This window comes from Gopherus flavomarginatus, chromosome 1 (genome assembly GCF_025201925.1).
Source record: "Gopherus flavomarginatus isolate rGopFla2 chromosome 1, rGopFla2.mat.asm, whole genome shotgun sequence".
Lineage (NCBI taxonomy): Eukaryota > Metazoa > Chordata > Testudines > Testudinidae > Gopherus > Gopherus flavomarginatus.
The window spans coordinates 229186006-229209788 of NC_066617.1; the positions used below are offsets into that span (position 1 = coordinate 229186006).

General features: G+C 46.4%; 1 protein-coding gene across 3 annotated transcripts in view; it reads right to left on the reverse strand.

The window, feature by feature from the left end:
- Positions 1-22570, reverse strand: part of CDKL5 (cyclin dependent kinase like 5) — a 153594-nt gene extending 131024 nt beyond the window's left edge. For all 3 annotated transcript variants that reach the window (XM_050936493.1, XM_050936492.1, XM_050936494.1), the window contains exons 1-2: positions 22477-22570; positions 22331-22392 (exon numbers count right to left, since the gene is read on the reverse strand). The gene's annotated coding sequence lies outside the window, so the exon portion shown is untranslated. The remainder of the gene's footprint in view (positions 1-22330; positions 22393-22476) is intronic.
- Between the last annotated feature and the right edge of the window lie 1213 nt (positions 22571-23783).

Sequence of the window (23783 nt, forward strand, 5' to 3'; positions counted from 1 at the left end):
ATTTGCTGCACTAGTTTCAGCTTCAGAACAGCCTTGGTTACACTCAGAACTCCAAAGCGCTCCCGCGGCATCGCTTTGAAGTGCGAGTGTGGTCGCTCTCCCAGCGCTGCAGGTACTCCACCTCCCCATGGGGATTAGCCTGCAGCGCTGGGAGCTGTGGTCCCAGCGCTGGGGTACTGTTTACACTGGTGCTTTGCAGTGCTGTAACTTGCTGCGCTCAGGGGGGTGTTTTTTTCACACTCTTGAGCGAGAAAGTTCCGGCGCTTTACAGCGCCGGTGTAGCCAAGGCCTAAAGCTCTGTCTACACTACCCCACAGTTTGGACTACAGGGGATGTGAATAGCAGTGCAGGCTGAAGTGCTGCGCTGTAACTTTTTTTTTTCTTTTCTTTTTTATATGAGGGTTGGAAAGGACCTCTGCAGGTCACCTAGTCCAACCCCTTGCTCAAAGCAGGACCAATCCCCAGACAGATTTTTGCCCCAGATCCCTAAATGGCCTCAAGGATTGAACTCATATCCCTGAATTTAGCAGGCCAATGCTCAAACCACTGAGCTGCCCCTTCTCCGTATGAACTCCCCAAGTGCAAACTAAACAGTTCCTAGTTGGCATTAGTGTAGTTCTGTTTAAAACATATATCTCAACGCAAACTAGGAACCTTATAGTTTGTGCCCACAGCTTCCACACAGGGGAGTTTCAGCGCACTGCTATTCACACCCCCCGTAGTCCAAACTGTGAGGCCATGCAGATACAGCCTCAGTGTGTAGGTCCATTAAAAGCACAGTACAATCTAATATTAAGGTGACAAAGGCATAGATAATCATTACAAGATCCAGATAAGAAAAGGCGATAGCCATTAACTCAAATATCCAGCAGCAACCTAGAATCTAGTAATATACCTGAGCAGAAAACGTGTGTCCACACTCTGTTTATCAAGGTACTACTGTAAAAGCAAACAAGGTAACTAGCCTAATTTTAAACAAAGCCAAACCTTAGTTGCTTAAGAACAAAACACCAAGGCTGCTTAAACCTGCCCATGGCATGAAACTGCTACTAACATTTGCGAGACAAGGTGGGTGCAGTAATATCTTTTATTGGACCAACTTCTGTTGGTGAGGGAGACAAGCTTTCGAGCTTCACAGAGCTCATCTTCCGGCCTGGGAAACCTGAAGAAGGGCTCTGTATAATCTCAAAAGCTTGCTTCAGGCTATGGCTAACTACAGAGCTTACAGCAGCTCAGCTGCACTGCTATAAAGCTGCTTGTGAAGTACCAACGCAGATGCTCTAAGCAGAGAGCTTTCCCAGCGACTTAATTGTTCCGGCCCCAGCAAGCGGCAGTAGCTATGTCAGTGGGAGAGTTATCCCCACTGGTGCTTAGGTCAGTGTAACTTACTTTGCTCAGGGAGTTGTTTTATTCACATCCTTGAGTGACATAATTTATATCCACTTAAACTGTAGTGTGTACATAGCCTCTCCCACCAAAAGAAGTTGGTCCAATAAGAAATTCTCACCCATCTATTGTGTCTCTAATATTCTGGGGAAAAAAAACACTGCTATAAAACCACTGCATACTAACATGTGAATTCAGCAAGCCCCTATTTACAGTTATAATCACTAGAACTTCAGTTGTTCCCATCTATAGCTCACTCATCCAGACAAACCAAGAGACACTGGAAAAAGTCACACCCAGAATTGGCACGCATACTGAGATTCTCTGTAGAGAGAGGAAAAGACTAAATGAGCTTAGTGACTGAACTATCAGTGAAGATTCAGGTTCTGTGTTTTGTTTGGATCTGCTAATCCTCTACTTCATCCATATGGGAGTCCACCTCCAAAAATAAAACAAAGCTGTCCCAAATACAAAGAATAGTTCCAAATCATAGCTAAAGATGCAGGACAAAAACAATTAGTCATGTCCTCATAACTGTTGTTCTTCATGTCCATTCCAATTAGGTGTGTGCATGCACACATGCACCACAGCTGGAAGATTTTTCCCCACCAGCATCCGTGGGGTCAGCCTGAGCGCCCCCTGGAGTCGCACCTTTATGGCGTCCAAATAAATGGCCCTGCTGACCCACCACCCCTTCAGGTTCCTTCTTGCTCGCTAATCCGACAGAGGGGTACGAGGGTGATTATTAGAATGGACATGAACAATACATCTCAAAGCACAACAGTTACAAGAAGGTGAGTAACAGTTTTTTCTTCGAGTGCTTGTTCATGTCAATTCCAATCAGGTGACTCAAGTCCAAGTTCAGGGGTGGGATCGGAGTTGTCCACTGATAGGAGTACTGCTCGTCCGAAGGCTGCATTGTCTCTGGCCTGATGGCTAATCGCATAGTGCATGGTGAAAGTATGAATGGAGAACCATGTTGCCACTCTGCAGATTTCATGAGTGGGAATCTGAGCCAGGAATGCTGTTGATGAAGCCTGCAGCATGGTGAAGTGTGCATTGATTGCAGGTGCAGGAACTCCCTCCAGGTTGTAGCATTCACAAATGCAGGGCATGATCCATGATGAAATGCAATGCAACAACACAGGCAGACCTTCAATTCTGTCTGCCACTGCCATGAACAACTGGATCGATTTTCTGAACAGCTTCTTTCTCTCAATGTAGAAGGCTAGCGCCCTACGGACATCCAGTGAGTGAAGTCTTTGCTTCCTGCTGCTGGAATGCAGCTTAGTGTGGAATACCAGAAGAAAAATATCCTGGTTGATGTGAAACTGCGATACAACCTTTGGTAGGAAAGCAGGATAAGGTCTGAGCTGAACCTTGTCCTTATAGAACACAGAGCTCTGATATTAGGGCCTTAAGTTCAGACACTCTCCTGGCTGAGGTTATCGCTACCAGGAACATGACCTTGTAAAAAGAGAGCAGGGAGCACGACACCAAGGGTTCAAAGGGTGGTGCTATGAGTCTAGAATGGACCAGGTTGAAGTACCAAGCCAGGACAGGCTGCTGGACATGAGGGTATAGCCTGCCAAGACCTTTTAGAAACTGGCTGACCATCGGGTTAGCAAAGACAGAACAGCCCTCCACGCCTGGGTGGACAACCGAGATGGCAGCCAAGTGAACCCTTACTGATGACATCAAAAGCCCCTGCTGCTTCAGATGGAGGAAGTAGGCCAGAATAAGTGGCACTGAGGCTAGCATCAGGAACAAATGGTGCTGTGCCAACCAGATTGAAATTCTCTTCCACTTGTCAAGGCAGATAGCTCTCGTAGAGGGTTTCTGCTGCAAAGGAGGACTTGTCTAACCTGATCTGAACAGGAAAGCTCTACTGGGTTCAACCACAGAGCTTCCATACCATAAGATGCAGCGACCCAAAGTTTGGATGTTGGAGACTACCGTGATCTTGTGTCAGAAGACCCGGGAAGAGTGGCAGGGTGACTGGCGCTTCCATGGACATGTCTAGAAGAGATATTTACCAGTGCTGGCAAGGCCAGGCTGGAGCTATCAATATGATCAAGATCCGGAGGGAATGAGCTCAGGAGTGTCTTGTGAACAAGCAGTATGGGTGGAAAGGTGTATAGGAGACAACCTCCCCAAGGGAGGAGGAACATGTCTGTGCTGGAGACCAGGCTGTGATTTTTGGAAGGAGCAGAACTGCTGGCACTTCCTGTTACGTCACGTAGAAAAGATCTATCTGGGGAAATCTCCACCTCTGGAAAATTGAGTTCATGATGTCCGGGTGAAGGGACCACTCGTGGCTGTGAAGGGACCTTCTGAAGTGGTCCACCAGATCCTTTTGTACCCCGGGGAGGTACGACACTTGCAGGTATCATGAAACGTTCTGTACAGAAGTTTCACAGCATGAGGACTTCCTGGCACAGGAGAGAGGAGCATGCATCCCGTTTGTTGATATAGAACATTGCTGTGGTGTTGTCCGCCATAATTGGAGCACATTGTCCCGTTAAGTATGCCCAGAAGCTCTGGTATGCTAGGCGCACCACTCTCAGCTCTCTGACGTTGATGTGGAGAGCCAGATCCACCTGAGACCAGAGACCCTTAGTTCTGTGGTCTGCTCCCCAGCCCAGTTCTGATGAGTGCATCACTAGCAAAAAAGAGACAGTTGTGGACTGCTGACGGGGACCTCTAAGCCCACCTCCGGAGGGTAGAGCCACCACAGGAGGGAGTCGAGGGCTGGGCAAGGCAGGGTCACAATCCTGTCCAAACTGTCCCAGGCTGGCTGATACACCAATGCTAACCATGACTAGAGCGGTCAGAGCCTCAGTCTGGTATGTTGCACCATGTAGCTACAGGCAGCCCTGTGTCCCAGAAGCTTCAGGTAGTTTCTTGCTGTGGTGGTGGGAAACTGTCAGACCTCGAAGGATACTGGCCAAGGTCTAGAACCTCACTTCCGGCAGGTATTCCCTGGCTTGAGTTGAGTCCAGTACTGCCCCTATAAACCCTATCCTTTGAACAGGGGAGAGAGTTGATTTTGCTTTGTTTAGAAGGAGACCCAGGTTGTCAAAGATGGTCCTGATGAATTTGACTTGAGCTTCCACTTGGGTCCTGGTTGCTGAGGTATGGAAACACCTGTACCTGGTGTCTGCGCAGGAATGTAGCAACAACTGCCATGCACTTGGTGAAGACTCAAAGTGCTGCTGACAGGCCAAACTCAAGGACTATAAATTGGTAGTGGGTATTGTTCACCACGAACCTGTGGTGTTGAGTAAATGCCATATGAAAGTAAGCATCCTTCAACTTGAGGGCAGCATACCAGTCTGCTGGATCCAGTGAGGGGATGATGGAGGCCAACAAAACCATATGGAACTTGGGTTTCTTCACAAACTTGCAGGTCTAGGATGGGCCTGCGGCCACCTTTGGCTTTCAGTATTAGGAAATACCAGGAATAAAAAACCTTGCCCCTATGCTCCTGAGGAACCTCCTCCACTGCCCCTAGAGATAAGAGCAACTGCACCTCCTGGACAGGGAGTTCTTCGTGAGAAGGGTCACTGAAGAGGGATGGGGAAGTGAGGTGGAAGAGCACAGAATTGGAGTATGCCCTCTCTACCGTGCACTGCACTCAGCAGTCTGAGGTGATACGGGACCATGCACAGTAGAAAGAGGATAGTCGGGACGAGAATGTTAGGCGGGGTGGATCCAGTCTTTGGTGTGGTACACTGTCCTCAACCATGCCTTCAAAAGGCCAGTTTGGGCCCTGAATACAGCTTAGGTTGTCCCGAGCCTTGGCCAGAGGGTTGACGTAGCCTTCTCCTGCCGGTCCTGTTTCTCCTTCTGGACCCGTCCCCTGGAGGTTCTGGTGACCGAACCACTGAGGAGGCTATGGACGGAAGTGTCTCCGCTCTGTCGATGGTGTACAGAGACACAGGACCTGAGTGTAGCTCTGGAGTCCTTTATGCTGTTTAGCCTCTTGTCCATTCTCTCCGAAAAAGAAAAAAGAGAGTCTCCCCCTCAAAAGGCAGGTCTTGTATCGTCTGCTGGACCTCATAGGGGAGACCAGAAACCTGGAGTCATGAGTCCCTTCTCATGGCTACTCCTGTGGCCGTAACCCTGGTGGTAGCATCTGGCCAGTCAAGTGCCACCTGTAGGGGCACCCTGGAGATCAGTCTCTCCTCCTCAACCAAAGCTGAAAATATGGCACGGGAGTTCGAGGGGAGCAACTCCGTGAAATTAGTAATCGCCAAGCAGGTATTGTAGGAGTACCTACTGATGATGGCCTGCTGGTTAGATACTCAGAGTTGTAGTCCCTCCGTTGAGTACACCTTTTGCATGAATAGGTCTAGTTTTTTTAGCATCCCTATTCTTGAGGGAAAGGCCCTGAAAGCCTTGCCTCTCCTGCTGGTTAGCAGCATCCACCACCAGAGAGTCACCACCGGGATGGAACCTGCAGTGCTGGCTCATCCTCCTGCCTTGGGGGCAAGAACTACACCGTGAGACTCAGCAGGTCCTGAGACACCTCAAAAGCCTCCAGGGTGGAAGGGAGTCACAGGTGCTCCAAGGGGTTCAGCAAGCGTGATGGGCCTGGACTCGACTACCTCACTTGGGCAGGAATCCACGTAGCCCCACTCTGAGCCTCGGAGCCAAGACCCAACTGAGGTGCCACTGATGGCTAGTCCCTGGATCTTGCCAAGGGAGATTGGCCTCTTTCCGTTCTCCTCCTCTTCTGCGCCAGCGATTAGGATTGGTGCCAAAGGCTGGAGTGCCCCCAAGAGGCTTCATGACGGTGCCGAGCCTCTTTGGGAGCGTCTTTCTTTGACACTAAATCTTTTAAAGATGGCTCTGGCGCACGCTGCACCAAAGACAACGTACTGGGAGCGGGATCCCCAGCACCTAGGTCTGACTGAGGTCGGAGAGCTGCCTCCATGAGGAGGATTTTAAGCCGTTGCTCCAACAGTCCTCGGTCGGAATTCCTAATAGATCTTGCAGCAGTCTTTTTGGTGACCCTCGCTCAGACACCTTAAGCAGGGGTCAGTTTTAAGAATGCGCTTCACATAGACCTGGCAAGCCTTGAAGCCAAGGAGTTGTGCCATGCCCTGGTGTTAAGTAAGGGGGCAGGGGGAACCCACTCATAACTGAAACTTGTAAGTGAACTATCTATGCTATACTAACCAACTAGAACTAACTATCTACAGCGAAAACTGGAAGTACTGCTAAGCCACTTGCCAAAGCAAGAGCAAGGGAAAGTTCCAGCTACCATCACTGGTAAGAAGGAACTGAGGGGGTGGCGGGACAGCAAGGCTCTTTATTGGGCATAAAAGGCACGACTCCAGGGAGCACCCAGGCCAACCCCCATGGAGGCTGCTAGGGGGAAAATATTCTGGCTACTGTGCAGGTGCACATGCACACACGTGATTGGAATTGACATGAACAAGCACTTGAAGAATTATGAGCACCTCAGATAGCTATGGCCAAAATTTTCAAAACTGGATGCCTAACATACTTTATAAACACAGATTATCACCCTAGTGACCAGTTAAGAATTTGAAGATATCGGGACCCAGTTTCTAGACAGATTTGGATAAAAACATTAGACGTGCCCAAAGAATGCTAGACCTCCATTCCTCCTAACCCCTCCTATTCTCATTCCCTCCTCCTGAACCTGTCCTCTCCTTCCGTGCTCTCCCTATTCATGTATTGTCTTCTCCTATTTTAGTACAGAAACTCCAACTATAACATGTTACGTCTATGTAGTATTCTTGATAGGTTGTAAAATTGCATAGTTCAGTTGGAGATCCTATGAAGTGTGCAAGTATTTGAGAACATATACAAGCTGTAAGTCATTCATTTTTTGTTCCTTTCATTGTCTGTTTCTTTATTGGAGGGGAGGGGAAAATCAATAAAAAATTAATCACACACACAAAAGAAAAAACGGCTGTAGGAGACAGTGTCACTTAGGACAACTTTTAAATCCCCCACTGTGAGCAGGCCTGCTCTCAAATCACACAGAGCCCAAAATGCCCATGGTGACTCAGAAGGGTTGCCAACATCTCCTGAACAGGGGAAAGTAGAAAGGAAAAATAAACACTTGCTCACTGATCTTCTGTTCTCCATTTTTCTTGGAGAGCCTAATTTTCATTAATCTACAGGATTTACTCCACTCCACACTGCAGGATAGAGGAGAACTTTTGGTTCTTAGTCTTTAAAGCAAAAGAAAAATAAGGTATTAAATAAAGGTGAAGATACAGAGTATTTATTAAGACCTTATGAATGCCAGAACTAAACTTTGTGGTTATTCCAACACAGACCAAAATAACCACAATGTTTGCTATCCCACGTAATTTTCAACCCTATTATTACTCTGATCGTTGGTTCATTATTCAGATTAAAAAAAAATTCACGAAATCACTTTCTTAAACAAAAAAAGCACACATCTGCTAAAAATAAACCACCAAGAGGTCCAAAAAAAGCCCAAAACGTCTAATTATAAATTAATAGCACCAGGTACTATACTGCTATTAGTGAACAAAAATGTAATGTGTAACTAGCTGTCATAAACAGATAGTTAAGGGTTAATGTCTCTTTTACCTGTAAAGGGTTAAGAAGCTCAGTGAATCTGGCTGACACCTGACCAGAGAACCAATAGGGGGACAAGATACTCTCAAAACTTGGTGGAGGGAAGTCTGTTTGTGCTGTTTGTTTTGTTCGTTGTTTGGTCTTGGGGCTAAGAGGGACCAGACGTGCAACCAGGTTTTTCTCCAATCTTTCTGAAACAGTCTCTCATTCAAAATAATAAGTACTATCTAGAAAAGGCGGACTAGGCTTATGTTTGTTTTCTTAACTTGTGAATGTGTATTTTGCTGGAAGGATTTTTACCTCTGTTTGCTGTAACTTTGAATCTCAGGCTAGTGGGGAGGGAGTCCCTCTAGGTTACATGACTCTGAATACCCTGTAAACATTTTCCATCCTGATTTTTCAGAGAGAACTTTTAATTAAAGAAAGAAAAAGTAAAAATTTTCTTTAAGAACCTGATTGATTTTTTCCCTTGTTTAAGACCCAAGGGGATTGGATCTGAACTCACCAGGGATTGGTGGGGGTTGGGGGGGGGAAGGTTAATTCCTCTCTGTTTTAAGATCCAAGGAGTTTGGATCAGTGTAGTCTCTCAGAGTAACCCAGGGAGGGGAAAGTCTGGGAGGGGGAAAGGAGGGGGGATGATTTATTTCTCCTGGTTTTAAGACCCAAGGGGTTTGGGTCTTGGGTTCCCCAGGGAAGGTTTTGGGGGAACAGAAAGTGTGCCACTATATTATATATATAGCCAAAAATTATATTTTGGCTGGTGGTAGCGCTATCAGATCTAAGCTAGAAATTAAGCTTAGAAGGATCGATGCAGGTCCCCACTTTTGGATGCTAAAGTTCAAACTGGGGGAGAAATACCTTGACACTAGCCCTTAGAAGTATTTACCAGATTTCTACTATTCATTCTTGATGCTTTTTTCAAATCAGACCCACAGAGAAGGTTTTTCCCTTTTGTTTTTTAAATTAAAAACTTCTCTCAGCCAACCTCATAAAAAATTAAACATAAAAATGTATCCAGAACATTCCAAAAAGAAAAGACGCTTCACTTGCCATTTGTCATGCTAACAAAAGTATTATATTTTACTTACTTGACTCAAGATTACTTATCCTCCACACACTTAAAATTAACCTAAAGAAATGTCTAGTGTAGTAAACATCGTTACTTTGAATTTCTCACTGGTTGCACTTCCTGACTCTCAAACTTTGTTTGACTAGGACACCAACTGCTTCAATTGTTAATTCGAGGGCCATCAACTCCCCATCAGGAGAGGAAGCCAGCCCAACTCTTCCCTGGTACAGTACCATTTTTATATCCCTCATACTGTTTTCCCTCCTTCTCAGCCTCCTTCATAGCACTACTCCCTCTTGAAAAAAGCCCACCTGCAGCAGGAAGTGTGAATAGCAGGAAAGAGTATTCACTCATTTGTTGCTCTACTTTCTCCCTGTATTTACAGCTGAGAGATGAGGAAAGAATCAAGAAAGGGGCAGGAGAACCAAGGAGTTTCAAAAAGGGGAAGAAATCCAAGGTAAAATCAGCAAGCGCAGAGCAGGAAACATTGTAGAGAAGTAAGGAAAAAGAGAGGACGTGGGGACAACACTGGCACAGAGTTAAAAGACAAAAGGAACATTTTAGAGAAGAGAAAACATAAAAATGTTCTAAAAATTAGTCAAGTCAGAGGACAACTTGGGTGATGAATACATTTTAAAAAAACATCAAAACAGAATGGAATAAGAAGAAAAGGGGAAAGAGGGAGAAAGAACAGAGTATTTTATTAAAATATGAATTGTGTAGAAAGCCTATTTTACTCAAATTTTGAATCTAAGATTTAAATCGTGGTATGGCTAATTAAAAAATATTAATAGCCTGAACTTTTTCTTGGGGACATGTTACTTTGTGAAGATGCTAAAAGCCACCTTAAATTTTCATTCCGAAAAAGCTGAGTTATGAACTACTCATTTAATTATATTTTACAGAGACACCAACAATTTGAAATTTAGTCAGTCATTTTAAAAAAGAGTTAAAACATTGAGGTACTATCACCCTGTAAGATTCTTTGTCAATTTTTGTGGGGGTTTTATAACCATATTCCTATTTTTTTTTAAATGTCCCTCTGCCCTTTTGCTCTGCAACAGACACACACAAATAAGGGAAATTTAGTGTATACAAGGTTCTGTTAAATGCACAAGGTAAATATACTGAAAGAGCAGAAAATAAACAGCTTTTCTCTAATATCCTTTAGTTATAGCAAATGTAGTTGTTATAAGGAAAGTGAGAAAAATTTCCAAAAGGAAGTGAAATTTAAATTGATGGCATCCCTTTGTAAGATACATTTAATAAAGGAATTTAGTCTTATTTTAATTTCTACACTAATTCCAAAGATTTTATATTTTACTGTAGTTTTCATTTAAAGGGAGGAAAAAAGAATGCCTGTACAGCTAGGGTTCAAGTGCATTGCACTAGCATCATGTCACAGTCAGATGCATTTCTCAGAAGAAGTAGAGGGGAGGAGTTAGAACAAGTTCTAACTGATTTAAAGATAGATTTCATGTTTGTATTTCTATGGAGATGCTGAAGATTAGTTAGAGTTCAATTAGATTATAAAGCTGATAGCAGCCCTGATATCATTTGAAGAATTATTATGCACAGTACATTACTAGAGAGATTAGATTTTGGAAAAAACAAACAAAAACAAAAACAAAAAAACTTATTTTCAAGTTTGGCAGGATCCAAAATACCAGTCTCTCTTTTTAGTTTTACCTATTTGATAAGTATGCGTGTTCTCCTCACCCCCTACCTTTTCCAAATCAACGCAAGAAAACAAAAAGTCAGTAGTCCACTCATGAATAAACATACATTAACAAATCAGCATGAGCATAGGAAAGAAATATGGTTTTGATAAAGAGGTATTTCGACTCTACCTTTCAAGAGATTATTTGAGAGAGAGATGATGAACAAGGTTATTCGCCTTGTGCAGTAACGGAGGTTCTTCAAGATGTGTGTCCCTGTGGATACTCCACTGTAGGTGTGGTAACACCCCCTGAGCCTGGGATCGAAGATCTACATCAGCAGTGTTTGTCAGACTGCACATGCACGCCTCCTCCCCTCTCACGTGAGTGGGACATATATATATAGTGCTGTGTGGTCCGACTGCCCCCTAGCCCTTCTTTGCCATAAAGCTTATGTTTCAGCTCTGAAAAAGAGAGGACGAGGACAGGTACTGGAACACCCATACGGACTCACCTCAAAGAACCTCAGTTACTGCACAAGGTGAGTAACCCTGTCTTCTTCAAATAATGTCCCTATGGGTGCTCCACTCCAGGGGAAAGCAGTGCCCCTAACCGGAAGGCTGGGGCTTTGGAGAAGCATTTACTACAGATGCTAAGACAGCATGTTCTAGGAGAATATCCACTGTTGCATAGTGAGTAATAGCATAGTGATGGGCAAAAAAGTGTCTTATTCCCACATGGCAGCTTACAAATGTCAGTAATTGGAACATTATTGAGAAAAGCAATGGAGGTGGAAATCAAACAGGTAGACTGTGCTATAATTGTAGTAGGTTGTCTGTGTAGTTCATAGGACAAATGTATGCATTGCGAGATACTTTAGAAAGGCATTGTTTACAGATGGCTGCACTGCTGGATCTTTTGGTCATCGAAAGGAGGTGGTGGTGGTGATTTTCGGAAAGGTTAGTCCTGCCCAAGTAGGTCTCGTATGTTGGTATAAAAATTTGAAGACCCTTTAGAAAACATTTTGTGAGTGTGTGTGTGTGTGAAGATGGAATGTCTGTCTTTGCAGCAGTAAAGAGCAGTGATTGTGGTCAAATGCACCCAAATGGAGCTGGTGGATAGTCCCAATTGTTTAAGGTGTAATATATAGCCCAGAATAAGTGGTAGTGGAACATGTTCTGCCTCGACGTGATGGGAGACGCACCAGCACTGGAATCTAATCAATTTCTGAAGGTAAGTGTGTCTAGTTGTGTTGTGCCTGCTATTCAAAAGTATCTGTTTAACTGCTTCCAAACAAGCTATTTCTGAATCCCTGAACCTTGGAGAAGCCAGGCTTTGAGGTGGAGTATCTGTGGACTGGGATGGAGGATGCGTCCCATGTCCGGTGAAAGGAGCCACAGCATTGGATGGAGAGAGAGAGAGAGAGAGATCAGCCAGCATTCCATCATGCAAATGATGTATGTATGTATAACAGAACAGTCATGGCCATAGTAGAGCTGTAAGGATGACGTGAGCTCGGTCCTCCTGTATCTTGCAGAGTACTCAAAACAGAAGAGGGAAGGGAGAGAGCAAGAAAATGGTGCATCCCATGTGATGAGAAATGCATCTCCCAGAGATCCAAGACGCAGTCCCACTCTCGACCAGAATGGACAGCAGTGGGCATTTTGTGGAGTGGCAAAATATCTTTGGTAGAGAATCCCCATCAGCTGAAAACAAGCAGGAGTCACCGCATATCCAGTTACTACTTGTGGCCAAGGATAGGCGGAGAGTATCAACCAGTTTATGCGGCTGATATTTAAACTTCTTCCAAAAGGAATCTAGAGGGAGTCTGTAATCCTGCAGAATAATTCCTGAACGTGACTGAAGTCATCGTCAGCAGCCATAGAAGATGGAGGCATGATAGCTTCATCAGGGAAGAAGAGGAGAAACGTGCTGGTGGAGCTTCCGCCTCTTGTTGTTCTTCCTCAACTGGTACTGGTGGAGATTTGGTTTCTAGCAGGCAAGAGACCTATGGAGAAGGGCGAGGTGTAGGTCTCCGGCTTTGCTCCATGAGAGGTTTCCCAAATCGTGCCTTCTACATGGCCCAAAGGTCCCAATATGGCCACTATAGAGGAAGTGGAATGTGTGGTTGCATCCAGGGTGGTCCATACCAGGACTGTGGTCTGGATGTGGATTCCAAATAATGAGGATGCATAGATAAAATCTTCAAGTATCAGAGGGGTAGGCGTGTTAGTCTGGATCTGTAAAAGCAGCAAAGAATCCTGTGGCACCTTATAGACTAACAGACGTTTTGGAGCATGAGCTTTCGTGGGTGAATACCCACTTCCTCAGATGCATGTAATGGAAATATCCAGGGGCAGGTATATATATGTGTGCTAGCAAGCAAGCTAGAGATAACGAGGTCAGTTCAATCAGGGAGGATGAGGCCCTGTTCTAGCAGTTGAGGTGTGAAAACCAAGAGAGGAGAAACTGGTTCTGTAGTTGGCAAGCCATTCACAGTCTTTGTTCAATCCTGAGCTGATGGTGTCAAATTTGCAGATGAACTGAAGCTCAGCAGTTTCTCTTTGAAGTCTGGTCCTGAAGTTTTTTTGCTGCAGGATGGTCACCTTAAGGTCTGCTATAGTGTGGCCAGGGAGGTTGAAGTGCTCTCCTACACGAGGAAATAAGGAAACAGATCAACAGAGCCAGACGCGTACCCAGAAGCCTCCTACTGCAAGATAAACCCAAGAAAGAAACCAACAGGACTCCACTGGCCATCACATACAGCCCCCAGCTAAAACCTCTCCAACACATCATCAGGGATCTACAACCCATCCTGGACAATGATCCCACACTTTCACAGGCCTTGGGTGGCAGGTCAGTCCTTGCCCACAGACAACCTGCCAACCTGAAACATTCTCACCAGTAACTGCACACCACACCATAACAACTCTAGCTCAGGAACCAATCCATGCAACAAACCTTGATGCCAACTCTGCCCACATATCTACACCAGCGACACCATCACAGGACCTAACCAGATCAGCCACACTATCACTGGTTCATTCACCTGCACATCCACCAATGTAATATACCTCATCATATGCCAGCAATGCCCCTCTGCTATGTACATTGGCCAAACTGGACAGTCTCTACGGAAAAGGATAAATGGACACAAATCAGACATTAAGAATGGCAATATACAAAAACCTGTAGGAGAGCACTTCAACCTCCCTGGCCACACTATAGCAGACCTTAAGGTGGCCATCCTGCAGCAAAAAAACTTCAGGACCAGACTTCAAAGAGAAACTGCTGAGCTTCAGTTCATCTGCAAATTTGACACCATCAGCTCAGGATTGAACAAAGACTGTGAATGGCTTGCCAACTACAGAACCAGTTTCTCCTCTCTTGGTTTTCACACCTCAACTGCTAGAACAGGGCCTCATCCTCCCTGATTGAACTGACCTCGTTATCTCTAGCTTGCTTGCTAGCATATATATACTGCCCCTGGAAATTTCCACCACATGCATCTGAAGAAGTGGGTATTCACCCACGAAAGCTCATGCTCCAAAACGTCTGTTAGTCTATAAGGTGCCACAGGATTCTTTGCTGCTTTTATAGATAAAATCTTGGAGCCTATCTTGAATAAGAAGGTGCAATGGAGCCCTCTTTGTTGCTAGGGAAGGGAGGTGCCATCCTCGGAGGAGAAAGGGACGAATGTCATGAGTCCACCGAGGAGGGTGGGAGTGGTGGAAGTTCGTGCCTGAAAAGAGATGACTCAGGAGCGTCAGATATAAGCAGGTCTTTCGGGTATATGAATTCCAGTGGAGGAGGAAGAAGCATCATCAGTGCCACTGTATGATTCATTGCTGAAGGAGAGATGCATTCCCCTGAGCAGCCAGCAGGTAGAGCTAGAGACTTGGTCGGTGCTCATGACTCGCTCAGTGCCGAAAAGGATGCAAGTGCCAATGGTTTTGTGGGTGCCTTAGCTCCTGCAGATGGTTTATCTTGGTCTCCAAAACCAAGGGACAGTACTGAGGGCTGTAGGTCAGCCTGGTTAGGGTCTTTAGACGGTTGTTTTGAGCTGGAGGTTCTTGGATGGGCCATGTCCCATTGGAAGATATTGAAGCATCTGACCTCACAGGGGATAGAATCCTGGAGGGCTATGCCTCACAGCGTAAGGAGGAAGCCAATTTCTTCTCATCAGAACAGAAAGACAGACAACTTTCTCTTGGTGGGACACAGAGAATGAGCATCAGTGGACAAATTGGCCAAACCTGAAGACTGCACAGGGGGAGAATCTGATCCCCGGGCCTTGTCTCTGCCCAACTTGAGAAGGACCTTGTGGACTAATGGGAATGGAGGAAAGGCGTAGTACAGGTGGTCTTTCCACAGTATCTGAAAGGCGTCTGATAAGGAACCCAGGGAGCGTCACTGGACAGAGAAGACGACCTGGCACTTCTGATTCTCGCAAGAGACAAAAAGGTCTATGTAGGGAACCCCCCACGTCTGGAAAACAGAATGCATAATGTCTGGGCAAAATCAACCACTCGTGAGCCAGAAAGGATCTGAGCCAAGGTGCTCTGGACTCCTGGGAGAAACGACACCACCAGGTCGATCGAGTGGGCTATGCAGAATTCCCACAGGCGAATGGCTTCCTGACAGAAGGGGGATGATCGCGCTCCCCCTTGTTTGTTGATATAAAACATGGCGGTTGTGTTGTCTGTGAAAACTGCAACACAACTGCCCTGAAGGTGTTTGCGGAACACGTGACACGCCAGGCGTACTTCTCTCAGTTCCCATACGTTGATGTGCAGGGATCTCTCATGTGGACCAAAGGCCCTGTATGCGAAGGTCCGCAAGGTGAGTGCCCCAGCCCAGAGATGATGCGTCCGTGGTTAGGACCAGTGATGGCTGCAGGGCATGGAATAGCATCCCTTCGCATACAGAGTTGGGGTTCAGCCACCAGATGGGTTAAGATTTCTGTCGGTACCATGAGCACTGTGTCTATATTGTCCCGGCCTGGGCGATACACGGATGAGAGCCAGGCCTGAAGTGGATGGAGGTGCAGTCTGGAATGTCTGGTCACAAAAGTGCAAGATGCCACATGTCCCAGTAGACAGAGGCACATGTATGCTGTCAAGGTCGGGAAGCTTTGGAGGCCGTGGATAATGCTCGCCATGGACTGGAAGCAGACGTGTGGTAGGAAAGCATGGGCGAAATTTGAATCCAGGACTGCTCCGATGAAGTCTATTCTGTGGGTCGGCTGCAAAGTGGATTTTTCGACATGGAGCAGCAGGCCCAGCTGTTTGAACAAGCTCATGGTGAACTGAACATGAGATTGCACCTGGACCTTGGAGTGACCCTGAATGAGCCAGTTGTCGAGGTACAGAAACACTTGGATCCATGAATTAGTTGAGTCCGCGCAGCTCCAGAATGGGCCGTAGTCCTCCCTTTGCCTTGTGGATTAGGAAATAGCAGGAGTAAACCCCCCTGCCCCTCAGTTCCTTTGGAACCTCCTCTATAGCTCTGATCGTTAGGAGTGTTTGCACCTCCTACAGGAGGAGTTGCTCATGAGAGAGGTGCCTGGAGATGGACAGGGAGAGAGGGGGGAGATGGGGGACAAAACAAATTGAAGGCAGCATCCACTTTCCACTGTACGTAGGACCCAGCGGTCTGACGTTATGCGGGACCACACAGGGAAGAAATAGGAGAGGCTGTTGGTGAAAGGTGGGGAAGAATTCTGGAAGGAGACTAGTGCTCTGCTCTCAGGCACACCTTCAAAAGTTTTGTTTGGGCTCTGCCGATGGTTTAGGGGGGACCCTGGGTCTGGCCCACGTGAGGACCAGTTTGTCTCTTCCTACCACCCCAGCCGCATCTTCTACAGAAGTCCTGTCTCGGCCAGGGGTTAGCGTAGGTACGCTGTGGTTGAGGTCAGAAGGGCCTACGTTGTGTCACCGGGGTATGCATGCCCAATGAACGCATGATGGCCTGGTTATCCTTCAGACTCTGAAGTCAGTTTTGTCTGAAAATAGACCATGACCATCAAAGGGCAGGTCCTGAATAGTTTGCTGCAGTTCTGGTGGGAGACAGGAGACCTGCAGCCACGAAAGGTGGCGCATAGCTACGACAGAGGCTAGAGTCCTAGCCGCTGAGTCTGCTGCATCTGTTGAGGTCTGCAAAGATGTCCTGGCTACTTTCTTGCCTTCCTCTAGTAAGGTCCCAAACTCCTCCCTGGACTCCTGAGAATTAAGCTCTGAACTTTCCCATCAAGTTCCAGGTATTTTAATTATAGCGACTCAAGAGGGCCTGCTGGTTAGCCACTCTCAGTTGTAGGCCGCCAGCAGAATAGATCTTGTGGCCGAATAAATCCAGGCATTTAGCGTCCTTGGATTTAGGAGTGGGAGCTTGCTGGCTATGTCTTTCCCTCTCATTAACGGACTGTACAACGAGTGAGCGTGTACAAGTGAATATACAAGTACTGGGGGGGGAATATACAAGTACTGACAGTCTTTGGAGGGAACCAAGAACTTCCTCTCCATCCCCTTGGCAGTAGGAGGAATAGATGCCGGAGATTGCCAGATCGTATTGGCATCAGCCTGGATGGTTCGAATAAACTGCAAGGCTATACATATTGAGGTATCGGCAGATAAAATGTCCACTACCAAATCCTTGACCTCCACCACCTCAAGGTCCATGTTTTGTGCCACCCTGCAAAGCAAGTCTTGGTGTGCATGGAGATCTACAGGTGGGGGGCCAGGAGGAGGAAGTACCCACCAACACCTCCTCAGGTGAAGATGAGGAGGATACACCAGGGACTAAGGGGTCCTGGGGCAAGTCTTGCTGTGTGGGGTCTGGCTGTCCTAGGTCCATCATGCTAGGGGCATGGGCCTGAGCTGAGGGTAGGATTGTTGCCTCCGAGCCCCCTGGCAGGGGTGCGACTGACAGTGGCCTCCGGGACCCAGGGTTCTGAATGAGCAGAGCGAGAAGCCCCTGAGGGGACACCTTGGGCCTGATGATATGCCCAAGGGGTCCAAAAGGACAATTGTGGGGGTCCCTGAGCAGGATCCTGCCCCTCGTCATGCCATTGGCTAACACTGTCTGAATCCTGGTCATGGACGTGGTAGCCACTTTCTGCTTAGGACGACCTTGAGTTGGGGTGGGACGGCCAAGGTGGAGCCAATCGCTCACGCTGGGTCGCACTGTCCTGCATTGTCACCCTACGCTGCAGAGATGGAGATCAGTGCCACGGTCTCGAGCGGTACCGCAACCTGGATCAGGACCGATGGTCGTATCAGTGCTGGGAGGCAGATCTGGATCTCAATGAAGATCTACGGGCAGAGCGATGCTGGGATCGACTCCGAGCAGATCGGCACCGGGAGCTGGACTAGTACCGACTGTACCAAGAAGAAGATCTTCATGAGGCAGAGCAGCGCCGCGAGTGCGACCGGCGCTGAGATGGTGATCGGTGCCGGGACTGCGAGTAATGCCGTGGACAAGACCAGCATCTGGATCGGGACCACGACCGGAACTGAGACTGGGATCGGTGCTGTCCCGTCTCATTCTGCGATGGAGAGCACACCATGGCAGTCATTCCTTTCAAGGAAACAGCCCGCAGCAGCGGTACCGAAGGTTGCAACGCTCGCAGCTCAGTGAGCGCAATCAGGTCATATGCCATGGAGAAACTCACCGGCGTGGAAGGTAGGCCGAGCTCGACCGTGGTACACACCAGGGAGCTTACGTGTACCCGACTCAGCGGCACTTGTGACGCCGGAATCGGCAGTGCCAGAGTTGGAGCCTTCACGGGGTGGTCCAGCATGGGACACTGCTCCGAGGAAGGCACAGGCAGTGCCGGCAACTGCCCAGGAGCAGCAGGTTGCTTGTGCTGCTTCTTGGGTACCGGGGACAGCAAGCAGTGCAGGGCTGGTAGTGGTGCCGGAGACGTCCAATGCTGGGAGTCTTTACCGGTACTGGGTCACAAAGCTGTTGTTTCTGGTGCCAGAGGCGCACTTCAGATCGATGGGGTCGGCACCGAGTCTCGATGCAGAACTGAGGACATTGGGCTAAGTGCCACTTCCATAAGGAGCTGCTTAAAGTGAAAGTCCCGCTCCTTTTTAATCCGAGGCTTGAATGCCTTACAAATGCGGCACTTATCTGATTGATGGGATTCCCCCAGGCACTTCAAACAGGAGTCGTGGGGGTCTCCTGTAGGCATCAGCTTAAGGCAGGTCGAGCACGGTTTGAAACCCGGAGACCTAGGCATAAGCCCGGGTACCGGGAGGGAGGGAAGGGGAGAAGCCCCTTACCCCCAATTACTATGAACACTAACAACAACAACAACAACAACTACAGCTAGAAACTACTAAACTCTGTAAAAACTATCCACAAGTATAAACATGCTAAGAGCTAGGGAAGTGGAGATTAGCTAAGCCGCGTTCCACAGTTCCAACAACTGTCACGGGAGGTAAGAAGGAACAGAGAGGGCACTGGGTCGGCAGGGGCATATATCTGGCACCATACGGGCGCCACTCCAGGGGGCGCCTCAGCCAACCCACCAAGTGTTGCTAGGGTAAAAAATCCTCCAACAATTGTGCATGCTGCGCGCGCACACCTAATTGGAATTGATATGACCAAGCACTCAAAGAGGAATGTGTATTTTATTTCTTACAAGAATAGTTGATTCTAAATGATCTAGTTGTGCATTAGGAAACACATGATTACAATGCCTAGTTATTACTGTAACCCTCATCCTCCCTCTCCTGTTCCTTTCCATTGTGTTACATACACTTCTTGGGGTTTGTCTTAGATTTTAAGCCCTTTGGCACAGTATGACAGGGTCTGCTCTATTCACCTCTCAGTGGCACCTATTTGTGGCTCCTCTAGGGAATTAGCTCTGCCATCTGGTTGGACACCCCTTCCTGCAGTTACTCAGCCCATCATTCTACTCTCTCACTTCCCAGCCTCATGCTCCTGGAGCTGCAGTGTTTTCCTCTTCATAGCTTAGCCCTCCAGCCAAGTCACATCAAAGTTCCCGCCACTCTTCTGAGGTATCTGAAGTATCACAAGTCCTTTGAAGCAAACTGTCCCAAGCAGTCTGCTCCCCACTGCCTGATCTGTGCCACTCCCCCAGTGGCTGGTAGGGAAACCCAGATCCACCCTCTGCACTGAGTTCCAGTCCAGGGACCCTCAACACAACAGCTCTGAGCTTTTATTCTCCCAGCCCTTACTGCCCCTTCCCTGGACTACTCCCTGGTTTTCCTGCTCTTGCAACAGGGAGTGTGACTGCAGGTTTCTTCTCCCAGCCTGCCAACTTCCTCTATAGATCCTGCCCAGCTCCTATCGCCAGCTGGATTTCACCTGCAACCAGGCCCTAGCACTTCTGAGGTTTCCTCCAGGTGCAGCCTAAGATTAATTGGCCTCATTCATCCCTTCAGGCCTTGTATGGACACCCCATCACATGCAGGAACACTCCTTTGCTCTGCACTAGAGATCTCTGGGTGCTACTGCAATACAAGAGTATCATGTCTGAGATCAACTTGCTGTGCCAGTGACACTGCATTGATTGAAATGCTGTAGGTGAAACCTGAATTTGACGTGAAGTAAAAAAAATTGAGGTGGGGGCGGGAGGAGAGGCTGAATCAAAATGAAAGCATTAGGCAAGCGATTTGCTTTATCCGCAGGGGTAGGGCTGTAGTAATAAAGAGGAGTTTTGGCTAAATCATGGACTGACACAAATGCCAGCCTCTGGGATGACTAAGACCAAAGTAAGATAGCTTTTCAAGGAACTGTGACAGAGGATCTAACGTCTGTCAGTTCATTTTATTTATTTTTTATTACTTTCTCTTACCATAATTTAAGGATCACATCCTAGATATCTGCATGTTCATCAGAGATGGAAACTGAGGCCTTCTCTACACCAGAGAGGGTTTGTTGGTGTAGCTATACCAGCAAACCCTGCAAGTGTACATGCAAATTATATCAGCAAGAGAGATTACAAAGCAGTTCTCTGAACAAAAGAAGGTATACTGGCAAAAGCACTCTTTTTGCAGGTATAAGTGTTGTTAAAGAAAAACCACACACCCCTCTACATGACAGTACTATACCATCCAGAATGTCTAATGTAGACCAGACCTGAGTCTATCCAGCTAGAGTACATGAGCTAGCTCTTATAGAAATGAACAATGAGAGATCAGATTTTTAAAAAATGGAAGTTACTTGGGTTTTTGACATACCAGCTTGGGAGACAAGGCAGCTGTGGAAAACGTCCAGATGGATTTAGGAGACAGATATATGGTGTTCCTCCCAAATATTACTGCTAATTAAAGACTTATGTATAAGCATTAATGAAACCATGGACTCTAATACCTGAGCTGGGCATGACAAGAAAGGCATTGCTAGATATGCAAGTTACTAAGAAGAGACTCGAAAAACAGGTCCTGGGAAAAGGGAGTTAGCATGTAAACAGCAAGAAAAGCAGACAGCCTTATTACAAAAGGAGAAATAAAGGAAAGGATGGCATTTGGGAATGTAAGCTATTCACTTGTATTTTTATCCCTCTGTAATTAGCCAACTCAATGAGGCATTCTCAGTCTAAGAGAAGTAAGGCCCCACACCAGGGGCGATGGAACAGGGGAGCTGGGGGGTGATGGCCCTCCCATTTTTACTGGCGGGAAAGGAAAGTGATGGGGGAAAAAGGGGAAAAGGGGCAAAGAGGAGCAAACAGGGACAGGACCTTGGGGGGAAGGGGTAGCACACTAGCAGGGCCTTCAGGGAAGGGACAGTATGAGAGCAGGGGCTTGGGGAGAAGAGACGGTGCGAAGGCAGGACCTCAGGGTAAATGGGCAGCATGAGGGTAGGGGTTTGGGGGGGCAGGTTGCAGAGCCATGGTTTGGGTACCTGTGCCCCCCAACACACTTTCAGGGCACTTCCGCAGCTCCTGCCTCACACTCAACTTGGCATTTTTCTGCTTGTCTGCTGAAATATAACGCAACAACTTCTGAACACAGCAACTGTCAATCCAGGGAACGTTCTGGGCATCAATGGGTGGAATCCTATGGAAAAACAGAGGGAGGATATGGGACACACAGAGCCCCTGGCATCTCATTAACAGATTCTGCTATCTATAAAGCAAAGAACTGGTTGGTGACACCAGTTAACCATATATCACCATCATCCCAATGGATATTAAAACATTGAGCCCGAATGACTTATCTCCCACACAGATTAAAAAGAAATAAGTGTGGGAGTGAGGGTGAAATGGAGGGCTACTAGGAGCCCCTAGCGTGAAGGATGGAGGAAGAGAGATCAATATACAGAGCTCCTGGAAAGAGGGAGGAGGTGGAAGAGTTGCAGTGAGTCCCTGAAATATAGGGGACTGGGACGGTGGCACACAGGGAGAGGGGAAGGGGGGCTACAGAAGCTATAAAATATGTAACCATCTAGTGTAGCTTATGAGAAGTATAAATGCAGACAAGCCATTTAATTCACTTTTCCCTTTGCTTACTACATCTTGTCACTGTTGTATAAGTAATTTCCCCAGAGAATAAAAGAGAACATCATAACTTCTAAGGAGATGAGCTGATGGCTAAAGAGTTTATAGAATTTATACTCCCAATCAATTTCTGTCACGGGATATGAACCCTTTACTTACCACCGAAGGAGCTGTTTAGCCATTAGGCTGCAGCAGATGAACACCAGGAGAGAAGCCAGAAGCTGAAGAAAACAATAGTTTGCAGTGTTTGTCAAACGAGTGGAGGAAAGAACTGGATTAGAGATTATTTCACAAGCTTTACTTACATGAAGTGGTGGGGTTCTCTTTGGAAATTCCATCATTAATGGCTTTTGCACTTCAAAATGAGAATCAACTACCACTCTCTTTCTCCTATTCAAGCTAGGCCACAAGCTGTACAAAATGGGATGCAAAACATGGTGGCTACAATATGGTCTCAACCATGAGTCAAAGCAGAGAGAGAGAGATGAATTTCACAAAAGCTTAATATATATCCCACAAAATTACCTTATAAACATCACTAAAAATTAGATTATTATTGGCAAACAGAATCAGTCCCACACATATTAAAAGACTGCATAATTAGGCCCAGAACTAGAACCTTAAAAAGGAGGTCCCTCAGAAAAAGTATTTGTTAAATATTACATTTTAAGCTAATCAAAGAATATGTAAAAAAAAAAGCCAAAATCTTAAAGCCACCAAGAAGCTAAATCTATGCGTGGCAAAAATTCACATACGCAGCTTCATCTAATCTATGCAAGACAGTAATTATACACTGTTAGAGTCTACCCATTATGCATAACAAAATGCAGAGCTAAAAAAAAGGAAAAAAGGATATGCCACCAACTAGGAAAACAACAAATTTATGCATGAGATTGTTATTGTTTCTCAGTGACACAGTATGGCTAAAAATACAATCTCTTTCCTGTTCCTAACATAGATCACTAGCACGGTCTAATATCTAGTTTCCTCTGTTATCCTTGCACAATTATTAGAGTTCTACTCACTCAGTAAAGCCATAAGAAGATAGTGAAGAATTATTATTAGGTTTGCTGGATTGTACTTGAGAATATCTTTTCCTAATAATACAGCCATCTTTCTTGTCAAGATAAGATATCTGCTGATTTAAGAATGGTTGAGGACTTTTAGCCACTGCTAGAAAATTGTTTGTTGATTTGGTTTTTATTATTATAAAAAGATGCCAATTCATCCTTCTTAACTCACTTTAGTAGGTGGTGCTCATTAACTTGCCTTGTATATAAGGAAGGCAGGAGTAGTCCTTTCAACGGGATAACCTAGAGCAGGGGTCAGCAACCTTTCAGAAGTGGTGTGCCGTGTCTTCATTTATTCACTCTAATTTAAGGTTTCGTGTGCCGGTAATACATTTTAACATTTTTAGAAGGTCTCTTTCTGTAAGTTTATAATATATAACTAAACTATTGTTGTATGTAAAGTAAATAAGGTTTTTAAAATGTTTAAGAAGCTTCATTTAAAATTAAATTAAAATGCAGAGCCCCACAGACCGGTGGCTAGGACCTGCGCAGTGTGAGTGTCACTGAAAATCAGCTCGTGTGCCGCCTTCGGCACACATGCC